At 34.5% G+C, this 25,905-nt stretch overlaps 1 long non-coding RNA gene across 3 annotated transcripts in view; it reads right to left on the bottom strand.

The window, feature by feature from the left end:
- LOC109446497 (uncharacterized) overlaps nucleotides 1-25,905 on the bottom strand; it is a 54,880-nt gene that overhangs the window by 15,370 nt on the left and 13,605 nt on the right. For 2 of the 3 annotated variants that reach the window (XR_016019626.1, XR_016019627.1), the window contains exons 2-5: nucleotides 18,698-18,827; nucleotides 11,730-11,896; nucleotides 1,456-1,679; nucleotides 401-554 (exon numbers count right to left, since the gene is read on the bottom strand). This is a non-coding gene — a long non-coding RNA (uncharacterized LOC109446497). The remainder of the gene's footprint in view (nucleotides 1-400; nucleotides 555-1,455; nucleotides 1,680-11,729; nucleotides 11,897-18,697; nucleotides 18,828-25,905) is intronic. The other variant, XR_016019628.1, reaches the window with a different exon arrangement.

Genomic DNA, 25,905 nt, shown 5'->3' with positions numbered 1-25,905 from the left:
CTCAATTCAAGTTGCATGCAATGTACCGATCTCAGCATTATTACTTTTAAAATTGTTTACCAATTCATAAATGAAAACTAGTATATTTGATTTAGTTTATTTTATTAACATTCTTCTAAACATTTCTATTACTACTGCTCTTAGAACTCTACTCTGTCCATCAACATTTTTCCATTTATTTCAATGATTTCTTTTTTTCATTAAATTTATTGGGGTAACACTGGTTAATAAAATTATATAGGTCTCAAGTGTACAATTCTATAATACATCATATATATATATATATATATATATATATATATATATATATATATATATATATATAAATGTGTAATACATATATATTGCATTGCATATTCACCACTCAAAGTCAAATCTCTTTCCATCACCATATATTTACCTTCTTATGTCTCCACTCTTCCTTTCCCTCTAGTAACCACTAAACTGTTGTCTGTGTCCATGAGTTTTTGTTTGTTTGTTTGTCTTGTTCATTTGTTCCTTTCAGTTTTATATCCCACAAATGAGAGAAATCATGTGGAAACAACCGAAGTATCCTATGAGGGTTAATTGGATAAAGAAGATGTGTTACATGTAAATAATGGAATACTATTCGGCCATAAGAAAAGATGCAATACTGTCATTTGGAACAACCAGGATGCATCTTGAGATTATTATGCTAAGCGAAATAAATCAGACAGAAAACTCAATGATTTCTTAGAGCTCCTTTTATACTAAAGATATATTCCTTGCAAATGTTTTTATTTTTCTTTGTTTTTTAATTTTGCTAATGTTTTTGTCATATAGAAAGCTTTGTTTTCTTGCATTATTTTACATATAGAAAGTCATTGCACATTCTATACTTATTTTCTCTTAGATTATTGTGGTTTAAATATTGTGGTTGTAAATATGTAATCCAACTGTAATTTATCTTTGCATAGTTAGGATCTAATTTTTTTTTTCTAAGTAATTTTTCAATCACATTTTTTTTTAGTGAAAAATGTCTGTCTCATGGATTTGATTATTTTTAAATCATACATTAAGACTTTAGAAAAATAGAAGTTGTCTATGGGCTTTCTAATGTTTTCCACAATACACCTATAAATTCCTGAGACAATAAAATACATTTAGTTATAGCTACAGGATCTGAAGATGCACTTATATTTTTTAAATTAAAGTTTATTGGGGTGACAATGGTTAGTAAGCTTACCTGGGTTTCAGGTGTACAATTCTGTAATACATCATCTATATATCACATAGTGTATTCACCAGAGGGTGCACTTATTTTTTATTTGAACATGTTTTTCATGTGTTCATAACTTAAAAAAACAAAACAACAAAAGTTCATCCTTTCACATTACTAGCCTTATCATGTTAAGATTAAAAATGTTCCCTCAGGATTCTGACTGGAAATATTTAAATGTTGCATTAGTTTTCTATTGCTGTGTAATTTATTACCAGAAACTTAGCGGTTCATAGTTCTGAAGGTCAGAAGTCCAGCACACTGTGGTTGGGCCGTCTGTTCAGGCTGAAGTCAAGGTGATGGCAAGCTGTGTTCTCATCTGAAGCTAGAGATCCTTTTCCAAGCTCATTTCTCTTCTTGGCAGAATCTGTTCTTTGCAGCTGTTGCACTAAAATCCTCATGTCCTAGCTGCTTGTCTACCACAAAGGTATAAATCAATCTAGGGGGAAAATGGGATACAATATTTAAGATTTTCAATTAATTGCTTAAACAAAATATTTCAATTTTCTAAAATTATATATATATTCTACAATTCTTTTTTTTTTTTTTTTTTTTTTTTTGGTACAGGTCTTATGTGTCCTATAAAGATTTACTTTTTTTATGTATTTGGTGTTTGTGTAGATATTTTCTTCTGAATTATCATTTACACAGGGAACTTCACCATTCTCTGTATTTGTTCTTGTTCTCCTAACTGAACCCATTTCATAAGGGTTTGCTTATTAGCATTATTGATGTGTTATAGTATTAATTAATTCCTTAATATTATAAATCAATTTATGTACATTATATACATAGTATACATTATTTACACGTTATAAAATGGACAGTTTAACTACATAGTTTATGTATTTTGACAAATGTATATACTATTTTACCTAATACACAATAAAACTTTGCATTCATCCCTACTCTGTCACCCACAGCACCAAGACACCACTAATCTACTATAAAATGTTGTATAAATGGAATCACACTGTACGTCCTCTTTTGTGATGGTCTTCTTCTCAGCACAATGCTTATGAGATTCTTCTATGCTGTTATAAGCATCAGTACTTCATTCCTTTAAATATGGGTCATTATACTACAATCTGTTTAATAACTCTCCTGTTGATAAACATTTGTATTATTACCATTCTGGCTATTTTGCATGATGTTACCATGCACATTCTTGTTCAAATTTTTTGTGGATATATATTTACATTTCTCTTGGGTAAATATCCAGGAGTGAAATTACATGGTTGTAGGATAGGTGTATGTTTATAAGAAATGGATAAATCTTTCAAAGATAGTTACTCCACTTTATGAATTCTGATAATTAAGTTCACGAACTCATCCTAGACAAACTGCTACATAACTCATTGCTGAATATCACTACATTCACCTTCAAAGTACTACCCTTGGGAAGCTATGCACCGATGCCAGTGCCTAGTCCACCCTTCAAAGCAATTTTGGAACTCTTTTTCTGGAATGGCCATCAGAGTTGTAATTACCCTTGATGTCCTGAATGTCATCCAAATGTCTTCCTTTCACTATTTCCTTTATCTTCAGGTAAAGAAAGAAGTAATTGTGGTCCAGGTCAGGCGAGTAGGGAGGGTATTCCAATACAGTTATTTGTTTACTGGCTAAAAACTACCTCACAGACAGTGCCGTGTGCCTGGTGCATTGTCGTGATGCAAGAGCCATGAATTGTTGGCAAAAAGCTCAGGTAGTTTTTGTCTAACTTTTTCACGCAGCCTTTTCAGCACTTCCAAATAGTAAACCTGGTTAATTGTTTGTCCAATTGGTACAAATTCATAAAGAATAATCCCTCTGATATCAAAAAATGTTAGCAACATCGTTTTCACTCTTGATTTGGACTGATGGAACTTGTTTGGTAGTAGAACATTGGCTGATTTCCATTGCGTACTTTGGTGCTTTGTTTCAGGGTCATACTGGTACACCTACGTTTCATCACCAGTGATAACATGGCCAAAACATCATCTTGCCTCTCCAAGAGATTTTGGTAAACTTTGACTCTCCTTTGCTCCTTCGGGACCATTTTTGCACACACCTTTCTCACGTCAAGATTTTCCATTAAGATTTTCCTAACTGTTTCTCTATCAATGTTTACTTGGTTTGCTATACTTCTCCCAGTAAGCCGATGATTTTGACACACAATTCGATGAATTTTTGCAATGTTTTCATCAGTTCTCCTTGTTTCTGGCCGTCCTGACCTCTCTTCATCAGTAATATGTTCTCTCCTCTCAGAAAACGTTTAATCCATTTGTACACTGTCATTTTCTTCATGGCATTATCCCCATAAACTTGGACTAACATGTCCCTGACTTCACTTCCACTCTTGCCAAGTTTAGTAAGAAATTTAATGTTTGTTCATTGCTCTAATTCAAGTTCAGACATTCTCACAATGGGACACAAAAACATGTAACAACAATAATGAACACCACTCAACAAGACACCACCACACAATGACACAAACACAACTGTGAGACACTGATATGCGAAGCTTATGAAACCTTACTGAGCTGTTTGTACAATGCTGTCAATGTAAGCACACAGGGGCAAGTTCGTGAACTTAATTGTCAGATCTTTTATAGTCTCAGAAGCAATATATGAAATTTCACGTTGCTCCACATCCTAGATAGCACTTGGAATTGTTAATCTTCAATACATTTTTCCCAGAAACATTTGCCTTAATATTATATGTTTATGGAACTTTACATATAAACTGAGGGTTAGATTTTAGTAATAGCTGAGTACGTTAAATCAAGCAGTATAAGAACGTTTCTGGTGGTGGAAGCTACTGGATCATATTCTCTTTCTTTCTTTCTTTCTTTCTTTCTTTCTTTCTTTCTTTCTTTCTTTTTTTTTTTTTGCTTTGTTTTCTTTTGTTTGTTTGTTTGTTTCTGTGATTTGTGAGATAGTTTAGAACCTTAAAAAGAATTCTTGACAATATAAAATACAGATGGAACTTTTTAAGACTTAAACTCAAGTAAACTCTGCTGTTATCAGTCCCCAATAAAAAAAAAAAATGCTACTATTTACATTGTTACAGAAGCCATGGCATATTTTATAATATCCCCAAACCTGTATTTATTTCAGGTCCTGATAGCTCAGCTCAGAGCCTCCTAAGGGAATCCCTGTGACCCCCTTTATTCCCATTCCCAAAGGATATTGCTAAAATGAGGGTAATTTAAACTTAATAGCTTTATACTGACATCATCTGAGAACATCTTATGGCTTTATTTTGCTAATTTTGCCAGGATAAACTTTCATTTTTCTTCCCAAACAGTCTTTCGTGATTCAGAATACAGGGTAGACTGTTGTCCAGACATGTGGTAGTCAAGGTTGATTTAAAATTTTAAAAATCCAATTGTATGTAATTATATTAAAGCTTCCCCCTACTCAAAAGACCATTTTAGTAGAATAGGGTATTTCCTTTGGCATCAGCAGATTTATTTATGTAATTGAAGACAGCAAATAACTTCCATAATCTTAACTCTTCCCCCAATTAGGTTAATAATCAAATTTGTGGTATAGGGTATGGAAAGATCACTTTCAACCTGGTCTAAAAAAACTCTGCTCTAAAATGTTTTAACATACGGAAAACAAAATGAGTGTTGATTATCTTTCAATAAAGCTAGTGCTTAATTAATGATGAAGTAACTGAAATTCCCGCTAAGCATATGTTATGTGTCTGTTTAGAATGCTATGTGTTTCTGTTTACATGTTACAATATCAGACATTGATATTTTTTTTTCATCTGCCCCTAGAGAAATAGTCCATAGGGAAGCAATCTCCACAATCCAGATTTCCTATGGATAAAGCTTCAGGGGATTCACTGTCAATCCTGACATTAAACTGTTCGCATCAAATTAGTTTCACTTAGTGGCAGCCATACATGCACAAAGTTCTGAAGACTATTAAAATTGGTTCCAGCTATCTAAGGATGTATATATTATATAGGGGAGAGATAAATATGTTAGACGATCCAGCTCAATGTTACTGGAAAATTGCATTAGCATCAAATAAATCTTAATAAGCATCAGAATGAAGTAAATAGCAAATTTATTACAAGTATCAAGTATCTCACAAACTGCTTCTTTAGCATTAGATCAATTAACTCTGTCCAGACCACCCTTGCATCTTCCAAAAATATTCTGCCAAAAGTCAAATAAGGAATGGGGCTGGTGTCTTCAATGTGTAGAACTGCTAATGGGATTAGAGCTCAGAAGGCTTTTGAGGACCTTCACAGTTCAGCAGTAACTGACCACTTATCTTAAATTTCCAGGTTCACTTTTCACATCTTGTAACTCAAATGTATCACACTCGGTGATTTATTATTGTCTGAAAACTTACTTCTCCGTTTCTTTGCTGATACTATTGCTTTTTCCTAATATGTAAACAATTATGAATAAATTGTGACGGCCATATGATCAATCAGTAAGTGAAATTAGACATATTAATTTTGAGAGGCTGGAAGTGTTAGACATTTTCATAGTAGAGAAATACTAAAACTAATGTGTGAAAGATGAGTAAATTTTCCTTCTAGGAGCAATCACTGAAAGAAGAGTTGAAAAGAATTTCAGAAAGTTAGATATTCTGGCCAGATAAAGAATGAATAAAGATAACTGAATTGGAAAGTTATAAAGCAAACTTCAGTAAGCGGTGGACATAGAAGCTATATTTTAAAGGTATGATGAAATTATACTGAGTGGAGAAAATTATATTTACATTGACAAGAAATAATTAAATCCAAGGAAGACAACTTTCAAATTAATACTTGATAATATTTGTAGATTGGGAAAAAAAATGGACACAGTGGTGGAGGAAAGCCCTTATAAGGAGTGAATCAAAATAGCCAAGCATTTGTGTGGCAATGACATATATGCGCTGCTTAAGGAGCAAACACTGGAAAGAAGAGAGAACCAAAAGGTAGATGAATAATAAAAAAGCGGAGGAGGGGTATGGTTAGAAAAGAGAGAAAGAAGAACCACAGATGTAACCTTTAACATACTAAATTAAAATCACTGTTTATGTGTTTCTCATTCCAGAAATGAACTTTGTCATAAATGAACCCTGGTTTAATATTCTTCTATCTCTAGCACCTGGCACATACCAAATTTCTCAATATATGTTTATGGAATGGATCAATGGAGGTAAAATAATTCTTGTCATATGATTTCACTATTCTTAAGGATGAAGGAAATTTGCTTCTCTGGGAATAGGGGAGTTGGCAGTTGAGTGAATTTGGGACACCTGCTGAAAGGAACATAATAATGATTTAAAAAACAAAAAGGTAGTGAGGAATGATGAAAATAACACTAACTTGAACTGGATATGGTCAGCACAGTTTCGTTTATTTGTTGTTGTTGTGTTTTTTTTTTTAATTTTTAAATCAACAACTGCAATTTGGAGAGTAGATGTAGAAACACTAAACAGTCCATGCAATAAAGGATTGTCTCCTAAATAGTGTTGTTTCCTAAATACCAGTGCCCTGAAGACAATGTGTGGTGGATAATATGGCTGCCTTTGGCTTCCTTTCTGGCAATGAAAGAAAGTTAAATCAGAAGTAGACTTTGAATTTGGAGAATAAAGTAGTAGTAGAAGTTAGAATTAAGATTTAAAAAGAACAGGCTTACTCAGGTTATGGGAGTGGGAGAGATGAAGCATGTTAAGAAGAACTACTTTTCTTGTAATTCTTCATTTTCAAGGAGAAATTTCAACATTCAAAAATTATAGAGTGAGATGAAACAGATATGTGATGATTTCAATCAAGGTTACATTTATGTTTGTAGGTAACAAATAAAACAAAGAGACATTGGTTTTATAAGGATTGAGGGACTCTGAACCAGAGTTCTAGAAGGGTCATTCTTAGATGATCCTTCTTAAATGATCATCTACTTAGATAATCTTTGAGGTTGAAATCTGATTCTCAGACTAGAGTGGAGAGAAAAATCGTGGAGCAAGTACTCAATAGATGAAAATGTTAGGAGGATATAAGTTGGTGACTGTCATGATGGAGAGACTACCTGTTATGACAAAAATTACAAAAATTGAGAATGGTGAAATAATTGTTGTTGAAATGATGGCCATGAGTTACTGATCTCTGGCACTTCTCCTTTACTTGGGTATAAAAAAAGGGGGGGGGGGGTTGTCTCCATCAGAAAGGTAGTGAGAATTTTAGCTATCAGAGAAAACTCACTTTCAATTACAGAAAAGATGTGAAAGAAATTCTTGCACAAAATATGGCTAAGAAAAGGAGTCCTCATACCTACACTTTTCTAATTGAATGCATCATGTTAATCAAGATTATGTAAAACATAATCACATTGGGCATGGAATAGGTAATCAAAACATACAGTGTTAACAAATGAATAGAAATGAATATACCTCCCTAAAAATTACAGTATAGGTAATACAGTATAGGTAACAGACTATGTGAAAGTTGTCATACGTGTAAAAACTGGAAATATTTTCTCTTAAACACACTAAAATCATAGGGTTATTTTGGGCTATTAGATTTACTGGATGAAAACAGGATACTGATGAATACACAAACGTGCAAACATATGTTGAAATTTTCATTCTGTATGTCTTCAAGAGAACACATAATATAAAATAGGATACATGTTTCATTTTAACTCAGATTTCTCAATCCAGAAGAAGACACCTATTGGATTAAAAAGAGCTGTTAAAATGGATAAAACCTAATCCTTTGATATAGTGTGTGGTTATTTTTGGTAATTATTATAAACAATTTTTTTAATTCTAAAATTCATACTGATTAAGTCTCAAGTTTTTTTGTTTCTTTGATATTCATCATTTACTCATCATCTTATTTCAAAAAAAAATCATGCCTAGTTTTATTGTTTGTCAATCTTTAGTATTAATGAATTGAAATATGTTTGAAAAAGGAACACATATTTCTGATAAAGTGATCCACAGTTTGTAAAAAATTTCCTATTATTAATATTATAAAGATAGGACAACAGCTCCAGTATTAAAATATGTGGATTAATTGAATCCAGAGTGTTGAAGGAGTTTTGGATTTTAAAGAAAAGTAATATTTATAACATTTGAAGAAACAAGATGAACAAGAATGAGTAAAACTGAAGTATGAAATATAAAGGTAATATTTCTTAGAAATAAAGCAAATACAAAAAAATTGTGATAGCAAACTGATTTTAAAAATAAAAGAATTACTTTTTTTGTTCATTGAGTCCCCTGTTCAGCTAGATCAAACATAAACCAACAAAACCCGAAATAAAGCTTTTCCAGTTGCTATGTGTTGTGTAAGCAGGCTGCTTTTGATTTTGTATTTCTGCTGGAATTCTAGCATACTAAATACTATATGATAGCCTTTCTAGCATGATTTCTGGCCAAATAAAACTAATGATTAATAAAATTTCTATTTCAGTTTTCATAGGTTTGGCTATGGTACGTTTCGACATATAGTTCTTTGAGTTTATCCTTTTTGGAGTTCATTCACTTTCTTTAATCTGTAGAATTTGTCTTTCACCAAGTCTGGGATGTTTTCAGTCATTATTTCTTCAAATAAATTTTCAGCTTCACATTATTTTTCCTCTCATTCTGCGACTCTAGTGATTCAAATGTTAGATATTCTCTTATTGTCTGAAGTCCCTAAGTTTCAATTTACTTTTTGTTGTCATTTTGTTTTTTTCTGTGCTCAGATTAGATCATTTCTACTAATGTAGCTTCAAAATTACTGATTCGTTTCTCTGCCATTTCCACTGTTCTATTGAGGCCATCATGTTAAATTTTTATTTTGATTATTGTGTATTTTTCAGTTCCAAAATTTTTATTTGCCTTTTTATAGCATCTATTTCTTTATTGAATTGTCTGTGTTTTCATTTTTAACTGTATACAAAATTACTATTTGAAACATTTTATGATTTCTTCTTTAAAATCCTTGTCCAATAATTCTAACATGTGTAGCGTCTTGGTGCTAAGATCCCTTGATTGTCTTTTCTCATTTGAAATGTGTCTAGTGTTTGGCATGTTGAGTAACTTTGGACTTTATTTTGGAAAATTTGAGTATTATTTTATAAGACTAAGTTTCCTGGATATATCTTTTATTTAAGCTGGTGATCAACTGTTTAGGTTCAAAATGCATATTCTGGCTCACCTTTGTGGTCTATTGACCAAATATCAATTTACTTTATAAATCCCCTGCAGTGAGCCTGGTCTCCCCAACTTTTATGTTACTCAGGTGACGGGACTCTTCTCCACAGTCCCCTCAGCATGGTTAGGGAGAAGGCGAAACACCCCCTCACTACTACAGGGGAAGGGTGGAATTCAGAGTTCCATCCACATGTCCATGGAGAAAGGGCACCTCCCCACTGGGAAAGGACAGGGATGAATAGCAGTAACCATCCACAGGTTTCACCATGTAGGTGTGCCTCCTCTTCCAGGGGTAAGGTGGATGTCAGAGTTCTGCCCAAGTCTTGTATGAGAGGAGAACTAGAAAATTTAGTCCAAAATAAAATGAATAGTTCCTGATAACACTGGAAAGGATTATCAGCCAGGACTTGTTTTACACATCCATTTCATGGTGTAATTGAAGAAAGGCAAAAATGATTTCTAATGGAAAACTCTCTGCCACTTGTGTAATATAGTGTCTGAGTTTCTGCTGTTAGCTTTACCATTTGACTTTAAGGAATTTGAAATAATTTTTTTTTAAAAGAGATTAACCTGCTTCCACCTATTATCACCCAACAGAGTACATCATCCTTAGTCAATTAAAGGATAAGTTAAGTGTTTTGTTTTTTTTAATCTGTTTGTTTTAATTTATCTGAGGATGGGGGCAGGAGGATAGAGCTTAGAATATAGTTCAGGTACAATCAATGTGCCATATTTGTGTAATGTAATGTGTCAGTAAGTGGAGAAATTTGAGGAAGAAATCACAATGAGGGCACAAAATAATAAGAGAGATGTTTACCAAAGATAAGTGTTACATTAGTATTCAGCTTCACCATTTGACTAGAGTTGACCTTAAAGTTAGAAAATGTCATTTCTCTAAGTAGATAGTCACAAAGGATTGAGTAAGTGATGAAAAATATGACAAAAACTAGCTATCTCTAACTCTCCAACTCCCATTTTTCCATGGGAATAAAAAATTTTAGCTTGAGAAATACTCATACAAGAATGTATTTCAAGCCTCCTTCATGTCGGTGTGGCCATGCAACTAACTTAGACATATTGGGACTTAAGGCAAAGTCGTGGGTTCACCTTCCTGGTAGTGTCCTTAGAGGAAAGAGAGTGCCATCCACTTCCAACTTTCCTCTTCTCAGTGGTCTCTAATAAATCCTGAAGGTCGATACAGCATCGTAGGAAGTAATAGAGTGCCACCCACTAGAGGGAACTTGGGTTCCTTTTGACTTTGCAGAATGGAGCTGTCAGATAGGTTAAACTAAAGCTATAAAAATGTCATAGCTCACTGTGCTTTCTTTCTTTTTGTATTAGTTTGGATTTGAGTTTGAGAATGAGCCTTAACCCAAACATGAATGAATTAAATGTGATAAAGCTTTATTGTTCTCTTGTAAAATTCCAAGCAGCTATCTGACAGCTCCATTCTACAAAGTCAAAAGGAACCCAAGCGGGTGGCACTCTATTACTTCCCAGGATGCCGTACTCACCTTCAGGATTTATTAGAGGAATAATAAAGAGAAGAGGAAAGATGAAAGTGGATGGCACTCTCTTTCCTCTAAGGACATTACCAGGAAGGTGAACCAATGACTTTCCCTTAAATCCCAATACGTCGAAGTTAGTTGCATGGCCACACCGACATGAAGGAGGCTTGAAATAGATTCTTTAATTTGAGTATTTCTTGAGCTAAAATTTTCATTGCCATGGGAAAATGGGAATATGGATATTTAGAGATAGCTCGTTCTTGTCACATTTTTCATCACTTACTCAATCCTTCATGACCATCCACTAGAGAACTGACATTTTCTATCTTCGTGGACAATCCTAGCCAAACGGTGAAGCTGAATACTAATGTAACACTTATCTTTGGTAAACATCTCTCTATGTGCCCTCATTCTCACTTCTTCTTCCTCAAATTTCTCCACTAACCCACACACTACACAAATGTGGCACATTAATTGTACCTGAATAACATTTAAAGTTCTAGCTATCGATCTAATAAAAAAGAGACACTTTCAATGTAAAATTTCCTTCTGAATATCAAGCAACTAAAAATTTCTCAATGAATAATATGAAATTTCAAAAAGCTGTAGGTACAATTTGAATAGACTGCTGGAAACATATGATTTACATGATATATTTCTCACAAATTTTCTTTAAAAGTGGCTCCAGTGATGAAGCTTATTTATTTCTTTAAAATTGTATTCATTTGTTCCCTGCTTTATTGAGTTATAATTGACATGTAACAGTGTGTCAGTTTAAGGCGCATAACATAATGGTATATATTGTAAAATGATTACCACATTAAGGTTAGTTAACACACCTGTCAATTGAAGAAGTTTATTGACCTAAGAGGAAAAAAAAACACCTTTCAAGTAGATTGCCGATTTTCCAGTTTCTGAATTCATACAATTGTTTCTTTATTCATTTGTCCTACAAATACTTCTTGAGGGCTCATCATGAGCCCAGGGATTGTGTTAGGCAAAGAAGCTGCAACAGTGAAGAAACAAATATTGTTTTCTTTCCTTCGTGGTGCTTACAACTTAACATTATAAATTAACTGGAAAGATCATTCAGCTGGAGCTTTGATAACATAAAACAACAACTATATGTGTATAATCTATAAATGAGGAATTTTATGTAAAACAGATTAATGTAATATAAAACAGTAATACACAAATTCATGGATGCATTCAGTTATTCCAATCAAAGAAGCGTAATTTAAGGGTTTGTTATATTTCCAGGTCATCCTAAATCTTTAGGCCAAGGCATAAACCGTGTTTTAACAAAAACAGATGTCTCCCAGCACACAGGACAGTCACATCTGCTCTGTAGCTCCACATGGGAACATCTTCTCATTGCTAAGCAGCCCATGCCCAGTTCCAAGAACACATGAGCCTCTTAAAACAAAGTTAAAAACGTAGTGACTTTACTCAGCTGGCAGTGTATCTGCATTTTTCAGCAGGCTTGGATATCGGGGAGAGCTTAGTGTTCGCTCTGCAACTGACCTCTCTGAGCCAAGTTCAGAGCGGTGTGAGTTATCAAATCTGACAGTCTTTTGGCAAGTCTTTGAAGGCTCTCGGGCCAGACTCCCTTCCAAGCTCAGCTGGGATCAATTAGGATAAATAATAGTTCTTGCAATAACTAGTTCCTACCATGCTTTAAAAAAGTAATCAGTGTGCAATAATGCAATTTATGGCTTACCTGTACAATGCTATCCATTCAAAAGAAAATAAGATCAAATTGAAAGGTTAAAATGCTCTGAGTTTCAGAACAATACAGTGGGAGGGAGGGGAGAGAAGAACCAAAGAGGCCAACATTTTGAAGACTCCTTACTCTCTGCATTTATCTAAGACATGATTAAACGTATATTTAAAAATATTGTATTCCCCCAAATCTGAATTTCCCCCAAAAACAATATTTTAAAAGTCTGGTTAAAGCATATCATACACACACACATAGACACACACACACACACACACACACACACACACACACACACACACACACACACACACCCTACCACCACATAATCAACAATGTTTGACCACCCTCAGAAACCAAAGAGACTTGTTAGTACACACTGCAGATTTTTCCTTCTAGGACAACACTTAAACTCAGCACAGGTTACTGGTGAATAATAAGTTGTAGGTCCTAATGGAGGTTAGTGGTCAACAGCAAATAATAATTTTCTGTAGTAAGAGGAAAGCCACATTTAATAATGCTAATTTTCTGGCTTCATGTGAACCAAATTTTGTTTTTATTGGGTGTTTCTATTCACGTGGCCCAAACGTAAGGTACTGCAACTATCTCGTCACTGAAATTCAAATCATTACTCTTTGCCATCAATTTTCTTTTTTGACCTTCTTAGTTGCTTCTAGAATCATTAAACGATCATGATTGTGTAGGTTTGACATTGCTCTGCCACAAAATGTAACTGCTTGTTATAGCCATAAGTTAAAACGTAGCTGTTTATTTGCCTTATAAGTGTTTTCTGCTTCACTTGGGGTCTTCACATTTTTGGCCTCACCTCCTTATATTTTTCTGAAGAAAAATTTATTGTTAATAAGAATGTTTGTGTTTTAGTAGGGGTGTTTCATTTTTCATTTTTTCACTCAAAGATAAAAGTTAGTTGAAGTCGAAAGAAATTCTTTGCATAAGTGATCAAAATGAAGTCATTTTGTTTGGTTTTTCCAGAAAGATTTTACCGATTTGTTGAGTTATAATGAAAGTCACAATGTATGAAGATTGTGGAGAAAAATGATTTAATAATGTGTACAAATACCCAAACAGGTCCATGAATGCAGCTGATGGTTGGTTCCTGCAGTTTGCTATAGTACTCATTCAGTTTCTGCTAACTGCTAAGGATACAGTCATGCTCAGTCACACTCCCTGCTCTCCCAAAGCAATCGGTTAAGCCTAGGTCAGGTAAGGGCTCTCTCCAGTTCAACCTCTAAATGTATGGACTTTGTAGAATTGAATGATACAGTGATGCCAAGTGGGACAGAGTTTTTAAGAACTATTAGTAAATGTTATTGTTTTGATGATTATTTAAACACAGTACATTTTATAGAAGGTAGTTTAAAATGAACACAGCCTATGGTTCGGGTAAGTGATACACAGAGCATTTCAATGTTGTTCACTGTAAAGATTCTGCGATGTGGCACGTGTGTGCATGTGTTTGTGTGTGTGTGCATGTATATTCTCCAGTATCTGAATCTTTGAAGATCAGAGTATTACATTACATTTTCAAATTATTTCGCAAATTATTTTTTAATTAAATTTATTTTTTATTTATTTTAAAATTATATTATATTAGTTTCCGGTGTACAACATAGTGATTAGACATTTACATAGTTTACAAAGTGATCACCAGGATAAGTCTAGTAACCATCTGTCACTGTACATAGTTATTATGATATCATTAACTATATTCCCTATCCTGTACATGTGATTTTTCCTTTTTTATGTTTTTAAGAATTTTATAAAAAAACATAGCTAACAAAATATATGTTCGTTTCAGGTGTACACCATAGTTATTCAACATTTATATAAAGAGTGGTCACCGTGGTAAGTCAAGCACCATCTGACACTGTACTATGCTAGCACAATATTACTGACTATATTCCCTACGCTGTATGTTACATCCCCATGACTTATTTGTTTCATATCTGGAAATTTGAACCTGTTATTCCCCTTCACCTTTTCCCCCCTTTTTAAAAATTTTCAATTAAAATTGACATTCAGTATTATTTTATATTAATTCCAGGTGTATAGCATAATGGTTAGACATTTATATAATTAAAGAAATGATCCCCCTAACTAGTCTAGTACCCACCTTGCACCAAACATAGTTATTACCATATCATTGACTATATTCCCTATGCTTTACTTTATATACCCATGACTATTTTGTAACTACCAGTTTGTACTACTTAATCCCTTCCCCTTTCCCCTCACTTTAACCTCCTTCCCATCTGGCAACCATCAAAATGTTTTCTGTATCTAAGACTTTGTTTCTGTTTTGTTTGTTTATTTTTTTTCTTTAGATTTCATATATAAGCAAAATTACATTGCATCTGTCTTTCTCTGTCTGACATACTCCACTCAATACAATACACTCCACGCCCATCCATGGCACCACAGATGGCAAGGACCCATTCTCTTCCCTGGCCAAGCAATATTACATTAGGACAGTTTTCAGTCATTATTTCTTCAAATAGGTTCTCAATTCCTTGTTTCTCTCTTCTCCTCCTGAAACCCCTATGACGCAAATGTTGTCATGGTTGATGTTGTCCCAGAAGTCTCTTAAACTATCTTCATTTACTTGTCTTTTATTCTTTTTTTCCTTTTCCCATTCTGCTTGGGTGTTTCCTGTTATCTTGTTTTCCCAATCATTGATTCGATCCTCTGCTTCTAGTCTGCTAGTGATTCCTTCTAGTGAATTCTTCATTTTAGTTATTGTATTATTTATTTTTGACTTGTCTTTTTTTTTATGGTTTCTATGTCCTTTTTAATGCTTGCTATCTCTTTGTTGACATTCTAAGTTCCTTGTGCATCCTTATAAACACTGTTTTGAGTTTTGTATCTGGTAGATCACTTGCCTCCATTTCATTTAGTTCTACTTCTAGAGTTTTCTCTTGTTCTTTCATTTGGGCCGTTCTTCTTTATTTCCCCATTTTGGCTACCTCTCTGTTTTTGTTTCTATTACTCTGTAGATCTGCTACTCCTCTGGATGTAGCCCTATGTAATGTTGGCCCAGTGGCCTTAAGTAGTAGGTGTCTTGTGCGGCCCTGGTACATTCTCACTGGTCACCTGTGCCAGATGCTCCAGGGGTGTCCTTTGTGTGGGTTGTGTGTGCCCTGCTCTTATAGTTGAGTCTTGAGTGCTTTCGGAACATCATTTGGTGGGATTGACCCTCAGGCTGACTGCCTATGGAGTTTTGCCATGTCCACAGCTTACAGGCTGCTGTGCATAGGGCTTACCCCACTACTTGGGATTTGCCCCAGCAGACTCATATGCCTGTTGAGACCGCCCTTTGTGAGTGCCATTTGTGAGGCTGATTGGGTCGTGCTCTGCTGTCGTCTGAAGTCAACCCCCAAGTATGTTGGTTCTGGGGCTTCTTAGGAGGGGCTCTGATGCAGGCCCAGGTCACCCAGTGCCTGTGACTGGCAGCTTCTCAGAGAGTTACTAGAGTGGAGCAAGTGGAGCTCACCAGACCAATTCAGATTCATATTTGGCCATGTCTGTGGGGGGAGGGCTCAACACAAGAAAATGGCTCTGACCTGATGGCTGCATAGAAAGAGGACCTCACACAGTGAAAATGGCAACTGTCACTCCTTTCCTCACCCTGAAGCCACACTACTCAGTCACTCCCTGTATATCTTCAATGTTCCCTGAGTCACTGTCCTTCCACCAGAGCCCAGAGTAAGTGCCTGTGAGGGAATGAGTCTGTGCACAGGTCATTTAAGGGGATGTCTGAGTTTCCCGTAGCCTTCCTATCCCACTCGAATGGTCAGAATCTCCATTCAACTCTATTTTTCACAGACACATGTTGGGTAGGGCTCCTCTTCACAGCACTGGTACTCTGGGCTGAAGAGTCTGGTGTAGGGATGGGGTCAGTCATTCCTCTGGAAAAGGGGAAAGTCCATGGACAATATATTTCTCCCAGTTCTCAGCTGCCACTTGCAGGTGGGGGTCTGGCCTGTTCTAACATCCCACAGCTCCTACAAGTCTCTGTGTGGCTTCTTCTTTATATCCTTAGTTACAAAACTTCTGTTCAGCTAGACTTCAGATGGTTCTCCAGGGTGATTGTCCTATAATTTAGTTGTGATTTTAATACATTCACAGAAGGAGACAGGCACAGCGTTTACCTACTCCACCATCTCGGATCTCCTGCAAATGATTTTTTGCATTACTGACTTTTAATTGAGAAGTCAGTAAAAATATATCAAAATTGTAGTAACAGAAATTTTTTAAAGCTTAGATTGGATGCTGTTTAATTTAATGAATATTTAGTCTTAAAATATTTATTTACGTTTGAAGTAGAAGACAATAGATATAAGGCTTGATCTAGTCATACAGGTGTTAAGAATCTCAGTGATAAAATTTCAGTAGTAAAATCACAATGAAAGGACAATACAAGAGGAGTGATAGTCCAAGGTGATTGATACAGCTGACAGTTACTACAGCAGGAAGAAGAGAGAGCTGACTATGGATTGACATACTCAAAGAAGACTTTGTTGGAGAGTTATGACTTGTGCTTGCCAATGTCCGATGTGGATGTCCAGAGAAGGGAAGAGAAAACATAATAAAATGGAGCACTGAGAATCTGAACAGAATAGCAAGGGCTAAAAGATGGAGTGGTGAATATGGGCCCAGGCCAACTAAGTCACAATTAAATAATCATCTTTAAATAATCAAGAGATGACTTTAGTTACAACATTCTGTAGCAAATTTTACTTCTCCAAATATGATATTCATCAATTATATTAGCTTGTTTATCTATCCAATTTTCTTGTATTTATTTCAATAAAATCAGTTATATACTTAGGAATCGTTCCTTTGGTGACACATTGTGTTTGTTTTACACAGATTTCCTAAAAGCAAACACCTGCAGAAAGCTTCTGCAGCACAAGGCTAAGTCCAGAATTTTGCTTTAGAAATTTTACTTGTCTTTTTTGTCAGTTGGTTTGTTCAATTTTTATAAACATCACATTATTTAAAAATTAAACATATTTTTCTATCTTAGTCATGGTATTATCCACTCATATTAACTCTTGAATATTTTTTATTAATTCATCCAGTCTTTCTTTTATTTTTGTTTGGAACTTAGTATTTATCTTTCAAATTCATGTAGATTTTTATATAAGTGAATTAATTTTACATTTGTTTCAGATATTTTTTCTAGTGGTTTATCATTATAGTTTTAGTATTTTATGTCAATATATATGTCATGCAGGGCAGCCTGCGGGGTCTCTAGTCCCGCTCCCCACATAAGAACGCAGGATATGGTGAGGCCCAAAAGGAACACCCACGGAGCCATAGATGGGGGAGTCATACCACTATATTCTTGCTGGCGGCATCTGCCTTTCTGCAATCCGCTCTTGCTAGCTCACTATATTCTCGCTGGAGGCATCCGTCTCTCTGCAATCCGCTCTTGCTAGCCCAGCCACTATCTTCTTGTTAGCCCCCATTTTTCCTGCTAGTGTAGCCACGGCAGTTATATTAGTGGCCAATGGCTCACTGGTTACAGCTGATGGCCAACTAGCCACAGCTGATGGCCATCCAATCATAGTTGATGGCCATTTACTACCTGAGCCAACTCCTTTCTATGTGAGGCCGAGAGCCTGGAAACTGCTTTTTGGGGTTCTGTCCCCACAATATAAAACGGAATTTAGTAAGAGCACAGAGCTATGCTGTCATATCTTCCGTAATTTACTTTTAAGTACGTCAGAAAAAGCAGTGGGATGTACACAAGTAGAAAAGTTAACTATGAGCTACAATCTTGAGCTGTTAGATCATATTTGAATAATGGTATCTAAAATTAGCATTACAAAAATATCTAAGAAAAGCACTTAGATGCTATTAACTAAATGTACACTACTAGAAGGTTGGTATCGAACGTGGTCCCCACGAACCAGCCTCCCAGGATTTGAACTGTTGTGTAGTCCTTGCCCACAAAGAATGATGAGCCGGTTCTGGAACTATACATTATAAAAGGGCTGTTCATTTCTAAATTTGAGCTCTTGGGAACCCTGAGCCACCATTGCAAGGTATCCCATTACCCACCTGGAGAAACTATGTGGAAATCCCATAAGATCGTGCAATGAGGCAGAGATGCAAAGTTGTTTAGGCATTCCGATTGAGGCTTCCATGACTTCCACCACAGGCACTATCTGACTGCAATTATGTGAGAAACCTCACGTGAAACCAATAGAGAAACAAGTTAAAATAGAAACAAATATGAAAAATGCAAGCTGTCTGTGAAGACCAGTAGTATTGATAGTCAACAAGAGAAGATAATTTTGTCAACTTGATAAAGAAGTTAATTTACAAAAGAAAAAAAAAGAACTACAGGTAACATCATACTTAATGATGAAAGACTGACTTCATGCTTAAAATCAGGAAGAAAGCAATGATGTCCATTCTTACCATGTTACTCAGCACTTCCCTAAAAGAACTGGCCAGTGGAATAAGGTAAAATTCACTCAACCAATCAATTAATGAATGCGATACAAATTTATGTGCAAATGATAAGTGTGTACATAAAAGATCCTAAATAATCTACTAATTATCTCCTGCAGCTCATAAGTAAATTTAACAGGATTACAGGATACATAGTTGATATACAAATCTTGTCATTTGCTACAATATGGATGTACCTTGAGGATGTTATACTAAGTAAAATAATCCAGACACAGAAGGATTATTATACAAATACTGCATAATTCCATTTATATTAAGAATCTAGAATAGTCAAACTCATAGATGCAGAGTATAATGATGGTTCTCAGGGGCTGGGGAAAGGGGAAATGGGGAATTGTTTTTCAATCTGTATAAACTTTCTGTTATGCAAGACAAGTTCTAGAGATGTACTGTAAGCATCACTCCTATAGTTAACAATATGGTCTTGTGCATTTTAAAATACTCATAGGTCAAGAGGACAGATCTTGTATTAATTTATGAAGGTGATAGATATGGTTAGTAAGTTGATTGTGGTGTTTGTATCACAGATGTATGCATATGTCCAAACTCATCAATACACACACACACACACACACACACACACACACACACACACACAGGGTACCACAAAACTGTACACACATTTTAAAAAAGAAAAAAACTATTAAAATTCTAATACTCAATATATACCAATAACAAAAGATGAATACAGTTCATGTTTGACTTCTGCAATTACTAGAGGTGCTCAAAGTGGTTACCATCAGCATCCAGACCTTCTGATTATGGAAAACTACTGTTTTAGTATTGTTGACCAATGTGTCCACTTGTATACATTTTTGGCACCCCATTTTATATATATATATATATATATATATATATATATATATATATATATATATATACATATACATATATGTGTGTATATGTATATAGAGAGACATAGATATAAAAAAAGTATGCAATTTTTTGTATATCAGTTATAACTCAATAAAGCTAAAGAAATCTAAAAATCTTCAATTGTGTTTTCTTTTGAGCAATGTCTTCTTTTTTTTTTTTAATTCCACATGGTCATTATTAACAATGGAAAATTTAAAAAAGGAAACGCAGGCACGTTAATCTCACTATTTTATTTTCTATGTATGTTTCATCTTGTTTAGTTTTTACTATAAATTATATTATATAGTCTGAAATTTTACTTGTGAAATAAACACAGAAAGATAATGTATAAAGAACTCATAAATTAATAATAAGAAGGCAAATAATGCAGTTTAAAAATTGGGAAAAATATTTGAATAGATATTTCACAAAGAAAATACGCAGAGGTCAATAAATAGATGTAAAGATTCACAATGTCACTGGTCATACAGAAATTAGAACTACAGTGAGATATCACTGCACAAATACCAAAGTGGCTTAAAATAAAAAGACTAACAAAATCAAGTGTTAGGGAGACTATAGAGCAATGGGAACTGTCATACAGTGCTAGTGGAAATATAAAATCAACAACTACTTGGAAAAAGAAATTGTACACAATCATGCAATTAATCTTAGTTGGAAATAAAAAGGAATGGATTACTGATGCTCAAAATGACATAGATAAAGCTCAAAAATATTATGTTGAACAAAGGGAGCTAGATACAAAAAAGCAATAAAAAGCATACAAGTATATTAAATGATCCTACTTAGATGACATCTAGAACAGTCAAAACCAATCTTCAGTGGCTGAAGTGAGATAAACAGTTGTCTGGGTTAAAGAATGGGGAATCTTTATTGCAAAAGAAAACAAATGAACATTGGGAAAGATAAAAATATTTTATTTTTTGATTGTGGTAATTATACTATACGTACATGTAGTAAAATACATCAAATGACACTCAACATGATGCATGTTGTATGTAAATTATACTGTAGTAAAGTTGAGTTTTTAAAAAAATCACCAAAAGATGCCATACACATACCATAAGCAAATAGAATGCCTAAATTTTTAAAAGATCAACTATAAGTCAGTAGATCATAAGTCCTTTCTGTTGGAGAGGATGTTTAGCAACTGGAAATTTTATGTATTTCTGTTGGAAGTGAAAAATGGAACATTCATTTTGAAAAACAGTTTGACAGTTTTTAATAATTAAAAATACACATACCATCCGACTCAGTAATGCCATTCTGAGGCATTTACTTAAGAGAAATAAAATGCATCCAAAGTGTAAGACCTGTACAAAAATATTTATAGCATCTTTACTCATAATATTCCCAAACTGGAAACAACCAAATGTCTATCATCAGCTGAAGAAATAAACAAATTGTATATATTTCATATATTCATACAATGGAATATTACTCAACTATAAAAAGAACAAACTGGTGATACTTGCAACTGATTTGTGGATGAATCTCAAAACACTATGCTGAGAAAGAGTCAGACACAAACAAAAGCACACAAAATTAATGACATATCTAGAACAGAAAAACTAATATTTAGCAATAAAAATATCAAGTACACACAAAAACCTGTATACAATGTTTATAGCAGCTTTATTCATAACTGCCAAAACTTGGATGTACCCGAGATGCCCTTCCGTAGGTAGATAAATAAACTATGGTAAATAAACTGTGCAAAAAAGAAATGAGCTATGAAGCCATTAAATGACTTGGGGGAATCTTAAATGCATATTACTAAGTAAAAGATGCCAATCTGTAAAGTCTACAAATTGTATGATTTGAACTACATGACATTCAGGAAAACGTAAAACTATAGTGACAGTAAAAAACTTCAGTGGTTTCCAGGGTTCTGTGGGGACAGAGGAATGAAGAGGTGGGGCACAGAGGATTTTTAGGGCAGTGAAACAACTATGTATGGTACAATGATGACGGGTACATCTCATTATACATTTGTCAAAACCTACAGAATGCCCAATGCCAAGAGCGAACCTAATGTAAAGTCTGGGTGATGATCAAGGTAGGTTCATCAATTTTCATCAATTGCGGCAAACATAGCACGATGATGGGGATGTTGATAATGGAGATCAGTGCCTGTGTGAGGGCAAGAAGGATATAGCAACTCTTCATACTTTCTGCTCAATTTTTTGTGAACCTAGAACTTCTCTAAAAACGAAGTCTATTTAAAAGGAAAAAAGATTATATCAAAATTTCCTGATCTAGGGCATTGTTCTTTTACTGTAGAGTCGTGAATGATTTTTTTTGGAATTGATGGAAATGTTCTAACTTGATTGGGGTGGTAGTTACATGAATGGACTTTTCTAAACTCCCACACTATACACTCAAAGTAGGTGAATGTTATTATATGTAAATTGTACTCCAATAAACTTAATGAGAAATAATTTTTGAAAATGTATTTCAACAGAGGGGCCATTGAGTAGAGGTTGGTGACTTAGAGAAAAAGGTATATATAGAAAGGAAAATAATATTAAGTACACAAGCTGTTTGTAGCAGATTGGTTGCATCAACAACCCCAATTAATGACACCCCCCTCATGCATGCTCTTTGAACTATATCTTTATAATGCCCTTCCAATTTGATTCTGGGGTGAGTCATGTGATTGTGTTTGGCAACGGTAAAATAGTCACTGTGCTGCATGCTGAAGTTTGCCAAGCATGTGTGCATTTTTGCTCTTATACTTCCGTTTGACTGCGTTTGCTCATTAAGTCTCTGCCCTAACAAGAAAACTTCTTTAATTTACAATGTCGCATGTATGGGAGAGGGACATGTTGTTACCTTTTCCCAGGCAGTCTAGATAATTTATTCATAGATAATCTACCAGCCAGCCAACACCCTTACATGTGAGGAAATACAGATAAGAGGATTCTCCCAGCAGAACCCAGACCAAATAATTGACCTACAGTGAACTCAATGAATGCCTATTTTTTGAAACACTGAGTTTTAAGATGATTTGCTATGGTCTGCGGAGCATTTTACATAAAAATTAAATAACATAAATTTGAGATGACACGTATGTATTTCTATTAAACATATTTTGACATTATAATTTGAAGAATGGGCTCAAATTTTTAATAATCCAGAATATATATATATATATATATATATATATATATATATATATATATATATATATATATAAATTGAAGGTTAGAAAATACTTTTTTAAGGCATAAAGTTAATTATATTAAACAAATTAATACAGTGAAATTCAAATTATTGGTGTATTTTGCTTTAATAGAAGAAGCACTAGATAACTAGATATGAGTGAGGTTAAATTATTGACAATTCTTAAATTCAGTCTTTTCTTGTTTCTGTGGGACCCCATGACTTTATAGAGGTCATTCACATTTATCATCTTTATTTCCCCTTATTTCTAAATAATACTATTATTTCTCCTCTCTCTCTCTCTCTCTCTCTCTCTCTCCCTCTTTTTCCCTCCGTCCCTCCCTCCCTCTCCCTCCTTATTACTTCTCTGTTGGTCAACCTGGAAATTTCAGTGTAATTCCTGTATACTAGAACTGTAGGGTATCCAGTTTTGCACGTCTACATCATATTTAAATAAATTATTTTACAATGAAATCCATGAGGTTCAGTCATTTTTTAAAAAATTGAACTAGAATCTTGTGTCCTGGCCACTCTTTAACCTGATGAAATACTGACTTGGTCTTGGCAACCTTTTGTGAAGAAAATACTATTTGTGGTAATGATATTTTTCTTCAAGTTTAAATTACTAAGTAGGATGTCCCAGTGTTACTTTCTCCCACTGGAATCTATTAGACTAGGAATTAATCGTGTCTTATAAAATAAAAATGCCGCCGGGTTTACAATCAATACTTTTTTACTGAATTTTGAAGAGGTCAAAAAAAGGGGCAAACTGTTATTGTTAGCCCTCCTTTATCAGGAAAGATGCAAAGCATAAGAGCTGGCACACTGAATAAAAGCTTTGGCAGATGACTATTAAAAGCACACTGAATATGGTAAGAGAATAGATGTTAAAAGTGCTCATCACAAACAAACAAAAAAATAACCATGTGTGGTGATGGATATTACCTGAACTATCACGGTAATGATTTTGCAATAGATGCAGGTATCAAATAACATGTACCAAATACAGGTGTTGTACACCTGTATCAAACACAGGTGTTGTACACTTAAAACTATTACATGTTGTATGACAATTATGCCTTAACAATAAAAAAAATAGCACGTGAATTCAAAGGACATGGTAAGTGGAAAAATGACAAGTCAGGCTACTTTACTAATACCTTCCAGAAACATTAGCCAGATAGCAATAAATAGATCCATTACTAATTCAGTGAAATGATAAGAGACACAGAGACTTTACAGGATGATTATTTATCTGAAATATCGTGTATAATTGATAATCTCCATATTCACGTTGAATAATTGTTATTAGTGTTTGATAGGTAACGTTTGACTTGCCCAAAACTGAGTCATTTCCATGGTCTGTCAGGAAAAATATATTGCAGTCCCACAAAGCTCCGTGTAAACTAATTTCAGCATTGTGTTAGGTTGGTGCAAAAGTAACAGCGGTTTTTGCAATTATTTTTAACCTTTTAAACCGCGATTACTTTTGCATCAACCTAATGATTCGGTCCGTCAGTTCTGTCATCTGAAAAGCACGGATCCTAAGCCTGATCGTGCCAGGGGACAGGCTAGGCAAGGTACAATGGAGCAAAGTTTCTGTCCTGTCAGATGACTATTGGAGAGGGCAGGCTCTTCTGAAATCTGGCAGCTTAGAAGCATCACAGTCGTAAGGTCAGGACTCATCTCCCAGGGACCGATATCATGCCTTTCCTGCCCTGCCAGACCTTGTGTGTCTGGAATAAATGAGCAACCCATGAGTCTTCCCCAGTGAATACTGCACCAACAGTGAACAGTATGTGTGTGTGTGGGGGGGGGGGGAGGGGGCTATTTAATTAACTTTTGCCCTGATTTGCATAGCAATGTTATTTTCCTCCATACTTTTAATTTTCAATTTATTTTACAGTGTGAAGCTTACCTTAGGATTTATTCTCCTTCCTCTCATTTCTCTTCACTTTTTCTTCTTTATATTTTTAATCTTATCGTCCATCAATTTGCAAGATTTTTAAAGGGAGAGTTAAGAAGAAATGTGAGCCAAAAAGCAAGAATAAAACCATGAAACTAAAGATACCATAAATTTCTGTCAACAAATAGGTATTTTATTAGTTCCATGTTAGTGTTGTGTTGTCGTTGTTTTACTCTGATGTGGCCATGTTATTTCAACAGCAACATCCAACAGCGTCTGAATTTTACCAGGACTACAAAGATAGAAAGCACAGAGCATAAATACACCAGGGTGTTGAATAAATGATTTCACACATCCATGTTTGAATCTAAGTTGTTTTATAGGAAGTTACCAGATTATCTGTTTATATGGGATAAATCATTCCCATAGCTTTTATTCCATGGCTAGAACTTCACAGTACAGAGCCATTTTTAATTATTTTATCTCTTCAGAGAAATGTAAATCCAGTGATTCTTAAAATAGTTACTGAAAGGTCAAAAATGAGTAACTTCCCTGAATAGTACTAAAAAATAATGTATAAACACACAGTGTGTAGAAGTTGTTCTTACAATGAACAAGTAATTTTGAAAATGAATCTTAAGATCGTCAATGGAAATGCATTTACATGTTCTTTTTAAATAAATCATTTCAGGCATGTGAATCATAACGGGTACACTAATTCAGCTTCTTTTGTTGTTGTTGCCTTTCCATGTTTTTATTGCTTTACTTGTCTTTGGGTGGTGTATGCAGAGAACTTGGACGCTATTTTCCAAGTGGCAGCCATCTAACATCTAGGCCTGCTTTG

Source organism: Rhinolophus sinicus, chromosome 17 (genome assembly GCF_057876585.1).
Source record: "Rhinolophus sinicus isolate RSI-liver-muscle chromosome 17, RSI-T2T, whole genome shotgun sequence".
Taxonomy (NCBI): domain Eukaryota; kingdom Metazoa; phylum Chordata; class Mammalia; order Chiroptera; family Rhinolophidae; genus Rhinolophus; species Rhinolophus sinicus.
Note: the sequence above shows the minus strand (reverse complement) of the source record. Positions and strands in the feature narration are given on the sequence as shown.